Below are 12,291 nucleotides of genomic sequence, written 5' to 3' on the forward strand. Positions count from 1 at the left end.
CACGTCCGTATATAGAGGATGGCACGTCCGTATATAGAGGGTGACACGTCGGTATATAGAGGGTGACACGTCCGTATATAGAGGGTGACACGTCCATATATAGAGGGTGACACGTCCGTATATAGAGGGTGACACGTCCGTATATAGAGGATGGCACATCCGTATATAGATGGTGACACGTCCGTATATAGAAGATGACATGTCCGTATATAGAGGGTGACACGTCCAAGGGTGACATGTCCATATGTAGAGGATTACATGTTCGTATATGGAGGGTGACATGTCCGTATATAGACGGTGACACGTCCGTATATAGAGGGTGACAAGTCCGTATATAGAGGGTGACACGTCCGTATATAGAGGGTGACACGTCCGTATATAGAGTATGGCACATCCGTATATAGAGGGTGACACGTCCGTATATAGAAGATGACATGTCCGTATATATAGGGTGACACGTCCGAGGGTGACATGTCCATATGTAGAGGATTACATGTTCGTATATGGAGGGTGACATGTCCGTATATAGAGGGTGACACGTCCGTATATAGAGGGTGAGAAGTCCGTATATAGAGGGTGACACGTCCGTATATAGAGGGTGACACGTCCGTAGAGGGTGACACGTCCGTATATAGAGGGTGACACGTCCGTATATAGAGGGTGACACGTCCGTATATAGAGGGTGACACGTCCGTATATAGAGGGTGACACGTCCGTATATAGAGGATGGCACATCCGTATATAGAGGGTGACACGTCCGTATATAGAAGATGACATGTCCGTATATAGAGGGTGACACGTCCGAGGGTGACATGTCCATATGTAGAGGATGACATGTTCGTATATGGAGGGTGACATGTCAGTATATAGAGGGTGACACGTCCGTATATAGAGGGTGACACGTCCGTATATAGAGGGTGACACGTCCGTATATAGAGGGTGACACGTCCTTATATAGAGGGTGACACATCCGTATATAGAGGGTGACACGTCCGTATATAGAGGGTGACACATCCGAGGATGACATGTCCATATGTAGAGGATGACATGTTCGTATATGGAGGGTGACATGTCCGTATATAGAGGGTGATGGTCCGTATATAGAGGATGACACGTCCGCATATACAGGGTGACACGTCCGTATATAGAGGGTGACACGTCCGTATATAGAGGGTGACACGTCCGTATATAGAGGGTGACACGTCCGTATATAGAGGGTGACACTTCCTTATATAGAGGGTGACACGTCCGTATATAGAGGGTGACACGTCCGTATATATAGGGGGTGACGCGTCCGTATATAGAGGGTGACGGTCCGTATATAGAGGGTGACACGTCCGTATATAGAGGGTGACACGTCCGTGTATAGAGGGTGACACGTCCGTGTATAGAGGGTGACACGTCCGTGTATAGAGGGTGAAACGTCCGTATATATAGGGGGTGACGCGTCCGTATATAGCGGGTGACGGTCCGTATATAGAAGGTGACACGTCCGTATATAGAGGGTGACACGTCCGTATATAGAGGGTGGCACATCCGTATATAGAGGGTGACACGTCCGTATATAGAGGGTGACACGTCCGTATATAGAGGGTGACACGTCCGTATATAGAGGGTGACACATCCGAGGATGACATGTCCATATGTAGAGGATGACATGTTCGTATATGGAGGGTGACATGTCCGTATATAGAGGGTGACGGTCCGTATATAGAGGATGACACGTCCGCATATAGAGGGTGACACGTCCGTATATAGAGGGTGACACGTCCGTATATAGAGGGTGACACGTCCGTATATAGAGGGTGACACTTCCTTATATAGAGGGTGACACGTCCGTATATAGAGGGTGACACGTCCGTATATAGAGGGTGACACGTCCGTATATATAGGGGGTGACGCGTCCGTATATAGAGGGTGACGGTCCGTATATAGAGGGTGACACGTCCGTATATAGAGGGTGACACGTCTGTATATAGAGGGTGACACGTCCGTATATAGAGGGTGACACTTCCTTATATAGAGGGTGACACGTCCGTATATAGAGGGTGACACGTTCGTATATAGAGGGTGACACGTCCGTATATAGAGGGTGACACGTCCGTATATATAGGGGGTGACGCGTCTGTATATAGAGGGTGACGGTCCGTATATAGAGGGTGACACGTCCGTATATAGAGGGTGACACGTCCGTATATAGAGGGTGACACGTCCGTATATAGAGGGTGACACGTCCGTATATAGAGGGTTACACGTCCGTATATAGAGGGTGACACGTCCGTGTATATATAGGGGGTGACACGTCCGTATATAGGAGGGTGAAACGTCCGTATATATAGGGGGTGACGCGTCCGTATATAGAGGGTGACGGTCCGTATATAGAAGGTGACACGTCCGTATATAGAGGGTGACACGTCCGTATATAGAGGGTGGCACATCCGTATATAGAGGGTGACACGTCCGTATATAGAGGGTGACACGTCCGTATATAGAGGGTGACGGTCCGTATATAGAGGGTGACACGTCCGTATATAGAGGGTGACACGTCCGTGTATAGAGGGTGACACGTCCGTGTATAGAGGGTGAAACGTCCGTATATATAGGGGGTGACGCGTCCGTATATAGAGGGTGACGGTCCGTATATAGAAGGTGACACGTCCGTATATAGAGGGTGACACGTCCGTATATAGAGGGTGGCACATCCGTATATAGAGGGTGACACGTCCGTATATAGAGGGTGACACGTCCGTATATAGAGGGTGACACGTCCGTATATAGAGGGTGACACATCCGAGGATGACATTTCCATATGTAGAGGATGACATGTTCGTATATGGAGGGTGACATGTCCGTATATAGAGGGTGACGGTCCGTATATAGAGGATGACACGTCCGCATATAGAGGGTGACACGTCCGTATATAGAGGGTGACACGTCCGTATATAGAGGGTGACACTTCCTTATATAGAGGGTGACACGTCCGTATATAGAGGGTGACACGTCCGTATATAGAGGGTGACACGTCCGTATATATAGGGGGTGACGCGTCCGTATATAGAGGGTGACGGTCCGTATATAGAGGGTGACACGTCCGTATATAGAGGGTGACACGTCCGTATATAGAGGGTGACACGTCCGTATATAGAGGGTGACACTTCCTTATATAGAGGGTGACACTTCCTTATATAGAGGGTGACACGTCCGTATATAGAGGGTGACACGTCCGTATATAGAGGGTGACACGTCCGTATATAGAGGGTGACACGTCCGTATATATAGGGGGTGACGCGTCCGTATATAGAGGGTGACGGTCCGTATATAGAGGGTGACACGTCCGTATATAGAGGGTGACACGTCCGTATATAGAGGGTGACACGTCCGTATATAGAGGGTGACACGTCCGTATATAGAGGGTGACACGTCCGTGTATATATAGGGGGTGACACGTCCGTATATAGGAGGGTGAAACGTCCGTATATATAGGGGGTGACGCGTCCGTATATAGAGGGTGACGGTCCGTATATAGAAGGTGACACGTCCGTATATAGAGGGTGACACGTCCGTATATAGAGGGTGGCACATCCGTATATAGAGGGTGACACGTCCGTATATAGAGGGTGACACGTCCGTATATAGAGGGTGACACGTCCGTATATAGAGGGTGACACATCCGAGGATGACATGTCCATATGTAGAGGATGACATGTTCGTATATGGAGGGTGACATGTCCGTAAATAGAGGGTGACGGTTCGTATATAGAGGATGACACGTCCGCATATAGAGGGTGACACGTCCGTATATAGAGGGTGACACGTCCGTATATAGAGGGTGACACTTCCGTATATAGAGGGTGACACGTCCGTATATAGAGGGTGACACGTCCGTATATAGAGGGTGACACGTCCGTATATAGAGGGTGACACGTCCGTATATATAGGGGGTGACGCGTCCGTATATAGAGGGTGACGGTCCGTATATAGAGGGTGACACGTCCGTATATAGAGGGTGACACGTCCGTATATAGAGGGTGACACGTCCGGATATAGAGGGTGACACTTCCTTATATAGAGGGTGACACGTCCGTATATAGAGGGTGACACGTCCGTATATAGAGGGTGACACGTCCGTATATATAGGGGGTGACGCGTCCGTATATAGGAGGGGGACGGTCCGTATATAGAGGGTGACACGTCCGTATATAGAGGGTGACACGTCCGTATATAGAGGGTGACACGTCCGTATATAGAGGGTGACACGTCCGTGTATATATAAGGGGTGACACGTCCGTATATAGGAGGGTGAAACGTCCATATATATAGGGGGTGACGCGTCCATATATAGAGGGTGACGGTCCGTATATAGAGGGTGACGGTCCGTATATAGAGGGTGACACGTCCGTAAATAGAGGGTGACACGTCCGTATATAGAGTGTGACACGTCCGTATATAGAGGGTGACACGTCTGTATATAGAGGGTGACACGTCCGTATATAGAGGGTGACACGTCCGTATATAGAGGGTGACACGTCCGTATATAGAGGGTGACACGTCCGTATATAGAGGATGGCACGTCTGTATATAGAGGGTGACACGTCCGTATATAGAGGGTGACACGTCCGTATATAGAGGGTGACACGTCCGTATATAGAGGGTGACACGTCCGTATATAGAGGGTGACACGTCCGTATATATAGGGGGTGACGCGTCCGTATATAGAGGGTGACGGTCCGTATATAGAGGGTGACACGTCCGTATATAGAGGGTGACACGTCCGTATATAGAGGGTGACACGTCCGGATATAGAGGGTGACACTTCCTTATATAGAGGGTGACACGTCCGTATATAGAGGGTGACACGTCCGTATATAGAGGGTGACACGTCCGTATATATAGGGGGTGACGCGTCCGTATATAGGAGGGGGACGGTCCGTATATAGAGGGTGACACGTCCGTATATAGAGGGTGACACGTCCGTATATAGAGGGTGACACGTCCGTATATAGAGGGTGACACGTCCGTGTATATATAAGGGGTGACACGTCCGTATATAGGAGGGTGAAACGTCCATATATATAGGGGGTGACGCGTCCATATATAGAGGGTGACGGTCCGTATATAGAGGGTGACGGTCCGTATATAGAGGGTGACACGTCCGTAAATAGAGGGTGACACGTCCGTATATAGAGGGTGACACGTCCGTATATAGAGGGTGACACGTCTGTATATAGAGGGTGACACGTCCGTATATAGAGGGTGACACGTCCGTATATAGAGGGTGACACGTCCGTATATAGAGGGTGACACGTCCGTATATAGAGGATGGCACGTCTGTATATAGAGGGTGGCACGTCCGTATATAGAGGGTGGCACGTCCGTATATAGAGGGTGACACGTCCGTATATAGAGGGTGACACGTCCGTATATAGAGGGTGACACGTCCGAGGGTGACATGTCCATATGTAGAGGATGACATGTTCGTATATGGAGGATGACATGTTCGTATATGGAGGGTGACACGTCCGTATATAGAGGGTGACACGTCCGTATATAGAGGGCGACACGTCCGTATATAGAGGGTGACATGTCCGTATATAGAGGGTGACACGTCCATATATAGAGGGTGATACGTCCGTATATAGAGGTTGACACGTCCGTATATAGAGGGTGACACATCCGAGGATGACATGTCCATATGTAGAGGGTGACATCTCCGTATATAGAGGGTGACGGTCCGTATATAGAGGGTGACACGTCCGTATATAGAGGGTGACACGTCCGTATATAGAGGGTGACACGTCCGTATATATAGGGGGTGACGCGTCCGTATATAGAGGGTGACACGTCCGTATATAGAGGGTGACACGTCCGTATATAGAGGGTGACACGTCCGTATATAGAGGGTGACACGTCCGTATATAGAGGGTGAAACGTCCGTGTATATATATAGGGGGTGACACGTCCGTATATAGAGGGTGAAACGTCCGTATATATAGGGGGTGACGCGTCCGTATATAGAGGGTGACGGTCCGTATATAGAGGGTGACATGTCCGTATATAGAGGGTGACATGTCCGTATATAGAGGGTGACGGTCCGTATATAGAGGGTGACATGTCCGTATATAGAGGGTGACATGTCCGTATATAGAGGGTGACACGTCCGTATATAGAGGATGGCACGTCCGTATATTGAGGATGGCACGTCCGTATATTGAGGATGGCACGTCCGTATATTGAGGATGGCACGTCCGTATATAGAGGGTGACACGTCCGTATATAGAGGGTGACACGTCCGTATATAGAGGGTGACACATCCGTATATAGAGGATGACACATCCGTATATAGAGGGTGACACGTCCGTATATAGAATATGACATCTCCGTATATAAAGGGTGACACGTCCGCGGGTGACATGTCCATATGTAGAGGATGACATGTTCGTATATGGAGGATGACATGTTCGTATATGGAGGGTGACACGTCCGTATATAGAGGGTGACACGTCCGTATATAGAGGGTGACACGTCCGTATATAGAGGGTGACACGTCCGTATATAGAGGGTGACACGTCCGTATATAGAGGGTGACACGTCCGTATATAGAGGGTGACGGTCCGTATATAGAGGGTGACAGGTCCGTATATAGAGGATGACATGTCCGTATATAGAGGGTGACACGTCCGTATATAGAGGGTGACACGTCCGTATATAGAGGGTGACACGTCCGTCTATAGAGGGTGACACATCCGAGGATGACATGTCCATATGTAGAGGATGACATGTTCGTATATGGAGGGTGACATGTCCGTATATAGAGGGTGACGGTCCGTATATAGAGGGTGACACATCCGTATATAGAGGGTGACACGTCCGTATATAGAGGGTGACACGTCCGTATATAGAGGGTGACACGTCCGTATATAGAGGGGGTGACGGTCCGTATATAGAGGGTGACATGTCTGTATATAGAGGGTGACACGTCCGTATATAGAGGGTGACACGTCCGTATATAGAGGGTGACACGTCCGTATATAGAGGGTGACACGTCCGTGTTTATATAGGGGGTGACACGTCCGTATATAGAGGGTGACACGTCCGAGGGTGACATGTCCATATGTAGAGGATGACATGTTCGTATATGGAGGATGACATGTTCGTATATGGAGGGTGACATGTCCGTATGTAGAGGGTGACACGTCCGTATATAGAGGGTGACACGTCCGTATATAGAGGGTGACACATCCGAGGATGACATGTCCATATGTAGAGGATGACATGTTCGTATATGGAGGGTGACATGTCCGTATATAGAGGGTGACGGTCCGTATATAGAGGGTGACACGTCCGTATATAGAGGGTGACACGTCCGTATATAGAGGGTGACACGTCCGTATATAGAGGGGGTGACGGTCCGTATATAGAGGGTGACACGTCCATATATAGAGGGTGACACGTCCGTATATAGAGGGTGAAACGTCCGTGTATATATAGGGGGTGACACGTCCGTATATAGAGGGTGAAACGTCCGTATATATAGGGGGTGACGCGTCCGTATATAGAGGGTGACGGTCCGTATATAGAGGGTGACATGTCCGTATATAGAGGGTGACACCTCCGTATATAGAGGGTGACGGTCCGTATATAGAGGGTGACATGTCCGTATATAGAAGATGACATATCCGTATATAGAGGGTGACACGTCCGAGGGTGACATGTCCATATGTAGAGGATGACATGTTCGTATATGGAGGATGACATGTTCGTATATGGAGGGTGACATGTCCGTATGTAGAGGGTGACACGTCCGTATATAGAGGGTGACACGTCCGTATATAGAGGGTGACACGTCCGTATATAGAGGGTGACACATCCGAGGATGACATGTCCATATGTAGAGGATGACATGTTCGTATATGGAGGGTGACATGTCCGTATATAGAGGGTGACGGTCCGTATATAGAGGGTGACACGTCCGTATATAGAGGGTGACACGTCCGTATATAGAGGGTGACACGTCCGTATATAGAGGGGGTGACGGTCCGTATATAGAGGGTGACATGTCCGTATATAGAGGGTGACACGTCCGTATATAGAGGGTGACACGTCCGTATATAGAGGGTGAAACGTCCGTGTATATATAGGGGGTGACACGTCCGTATATAGAGGGTGAAACGTCCGTATATATAGGGGGTGACGCGTCCGTATATAGAGGGTGACGGTCCGTATATAGAGGGTGACATGTCCGTATATAGAGGGTGACATGTCCGTATATAGAGGGTGACACCTCCGTATATAGAGGGTGACGGTCCGTATATAGAGGGTGACATGTCCGTATATAGAAGATGACATATCCGTATATAGAGGATGACACGTCCGAGGGTGACATGTCCATATGTAGAGGATGACATGTTCGTATATAGAGGGTGACATGTCCGTATATAGAGGGTGACATGTCCGTATATAGAGGGTGACACGTCCGAATATAGAGGGTGACACGTCCGTATATAGAGGGTGACACGTCCGTATATAGAGGGTGACACATCCGTATATAGAGGGTGACACGTCCGTATATATAGGGGGTGACGCATCCATATATAGAGGGTGACGGTCCGTATATAGAGGGTGACATGTCCGTATATAGAGGGTGACACGTCCGTATATAGAGGGTGACACGTCCGTATATAGAGGGTGAAACATCCGTGTATATATAGGGGGTGACACGTCCGTATATAGAGGGTGAAACGTCCGTGTATATAGAGTGTGACGGTCCGTATGTAGAGGGTGACACGTCCGTATATAGAGGGTGACACGTCCGTATATAGAGGGTGACACGTCCGTATATAGAAGGTGACACGTCCGTATATAGAAGGTGACACGTCCGTATATAGAGGGTGACACGTCCGTATATAGAGGGGGTGACGGTCCGTATATAGAGGGTGACACGTCCGTATATAGAGGGTGACACGTCCGTATATAGAGGGGGTGACGGTCCGTATATAGAGGGTGACATGTCCGTATATAGAGGGTGACACGTCCGTATATAGAGGGTGACACGTCCGTATATAGAGGGTGAAACGTCCGTGTATATATAGGGGGTGACACGTCCGTATATAGAGGGTGAAACGTCCGTATATATAGGGGGTGACGCGTCCGTATATAGAGGGTGACGGTCCGTATATAGAGGGTGACATGTCCGTATATAGAGGGTGACATGTCCGTATATAGAGGGTGACACCTCCGTATATAGAGGGTGACGGTCCGTATATAGAGGGTGACATGTCCGTATATAGAAGATGACATATCCGTATATAGAGGATGACACGTCCGAGGGTGACATGTCCATATGTAGAGGATGACATGTTCGTATATAGAGGGTGACATGTCCGTATATAGAGGGTGACATGTCCGTATATAGAGGGTGACACGTCCGAATATAGAGGGTGACACGTCCGTATATAGAGGGTGACACGTCCGTATATAGAGGGTGACACATCCGTATATAGAGGGTGACACGTCCGTATATATAGGGGGTGACGCATCCATATATAGAGGGTGACGGTCCGTATATAGAGGGTGACATGTCCGTATATAGAGGGTGACACGTCCGTATATAGAGGGTGACACGTCCGTATATAGAGGGTGAAACATCCGTGTATATATAGGGGGTGACACGTCCGTATATAGAGGGTGAAACGTCCGTGTATATAGAGTGTGACGGTCCGTATGTAGAGGGTGACACGTCCGTATATAGAGGGTGACACGTCCGTATATAGAGGGTGACACGTCCGTATATAGAAGGTGACACGTCCGTATATAGAAGGTGACACGTCCGTATATAGAGGGTGACACGTCCGTATATAGAGGATGGCACGTCCGTATATAGAGGGTGACACGTCCGTATATAGAGGGTGACACGTCCGTATATAGAGGGTGACACATCCGTATATAGAGGGTGACACGTCCGTATATAGAAGATGACACGTCCGTATATAGAGGGTGACACGTCCGAGGGTGACATGTCCATATGTAGAGGATGACATGTTCGTATATGGAGGGTGACATGTCCGTATATAGAGGGTGACACGTCCGTATATAGAGGGTGACAAGTCCGTATATAGAGGGTGACACGTCCGTATATAGAGGGTGACACGTCCGTATATAGAGGATGGCACATCCGTATATAGAGGGTGACACGTCCGTATATAGAAGATGACATGTCCGTATATAGAGGGTGACACGTCCGAGGGTGACATGTCCATATGTAGAGGATTACATGTTCGTATATGGAGGGTGACATGTCCGTATATAGAGGGTGACACGTCCGTATATAGAGGGTGACACGTCCGTATATAGAGGGTGACACATCCGTATATAGAGGGTGACACGTCCGTATATAGAGGGTGACACGTCCGTAGAGGGTGACACGTCCGTATATAGAGGGTGACACGTCTGTATATAGAGGGTGACACGTCCGTATATAGAGGGTGACACGTCCGTATATTGAGGATGGCACGTCCGTATATAGAGGGTGACACGTCCGTATATAGAAGATGACATGTCCGTATATAGAGGGTGACACGTCCGAGGGTGACATGTCCATATGTAGAGGATGACATGTTCGTATATGGAGGATGACATGTTCGTATATGGAGGGTGACACGTCCGTATATAGAGGGCAACACGTCCGTATATAGAGGGTGACACGTCCGTATATAGAGGGTGACACGTCCGTATATAGAGGGTGATACGTCCGTATATAGAGGGTGACACGTCCGTATATAGAGGGTGACACGTCCGAGGATGACATGTCCATATGTAGAGGGTGACATGTCCGTATATAGAGGGTGACGGTCCGTATATAGAGGGTGACACGTCCGTATATAGAGGGTGACACGTCCGTATATAGAGGGGGTGACGCGTCCGTATATAGAGGGTGACGGTCCGTATATAGAGGGTGACATGTCCGTATATAGAGGGTGACACGTCCTTTTATAGAGGGTGACACGTCCGTATATAGAGGGTGACACGTCCGTATATAGAGGGTGAAACGTCCGTGTATATATAGGGGGTGACACGTCCGTATATAGAGGGTGAAACGTCCATATATATAGGGGGTGACGCGTCCGTATATAGAGGGTGACGGTCCATATATAGAGGGTGACATGTTCGTATATAGAGGGTGACATGTCCGTATATAGAGGGTGACACGTCCGTATATAGAGGATGGCACATCCATATATAGAGGGTGACACGTCCGTATATAGAAGATGACATGTCCGTATATAGAGGGTGACACGTCCGAGGGTGACATGTCCATATGTAGAGGATGACATGTTCGTATATGGAGGATGACATGTTCGTATATGGAGGGTGACACGTCCGTATATAGAGGGTGACACGTCTGTATATAGAGGGTGACACGTCCGTATATAGAGGGTGACACGTCCGTATATAGAGGGTGACATATCCGAGGATGACATGTCCATATGTAGAGGATGACATGTTCGTATATGGAGGGTGACACGTCCGTATATAGAGGGTGACACGTCCGTATATAGAGGGTGACACGTCCGTATATAGAGGGTGACACGTCCGTATATAGAGGGTGACACATCCGAGGATGACATGTCCATATGTAGAGGATGACATGTTCGTATATGGAGGGTGACATGTCCGTATATAGAGGGTGACACATCCGTATATAGAGGGTGACACGTCCGTATATAGAGGGTGACACGTCCGTATATAGAGGGTGACACGTCCGTATATAGAGGGTGACGCGTCCGTATATATAGGGGGTGACGCGTCCGTATATATAGGGGGTGACGCGTCCGTATATATAGGGGGTGACGCGTCCGTATATAGAGGGTGACGGTCCGTATATAGAGGGTGACATGTCCGTATATAGAGGGTGACACGTCCGTATATAGAGGGTGACACGTCAGTATATAGAGGGTGAAACATCCGTGTATATATAGGGGGTGACACGTCCGTATATAGAGGGTGAAACGTCCGTATATAGAGGGTGACGGTCCGTATATAGAGAGTGACATGTCCGTATATAGAGGGTGACATGTCCGTATATAGAGGGTGACACGTCCGTATATAGAGGGTGACACCTCCGTATATAGAGGGTGACGGTCCGTATATAGAGGGTGACATGTCCGTATATAGAGGGTGACACGTCCGTATATAGAGGGTGACACGTCAGTATATAGATGGTGAAACGTCCGTGTATATATAGGGGGTGACACGTCCGTATATAGAGGGTGAAACGTCTGTATATAGAGGGTG

Source organism: Aquarana catesbeiana, linkage group LG08 (assembly GCF_042186555.1).
Source record: "Aquarana catesbeiana isolate 2022-GZ linkage group LG08, ASM4218655v1, whole genome shotgun sequence".
In the NCBI taxonomy this organism is placed as follows: domain Eukaryota; kingdom Metazoa; phylum Chordata; class Amphibia; order Anura; family Ranidae; genus Aquarana; species Aquarana catesbeiana.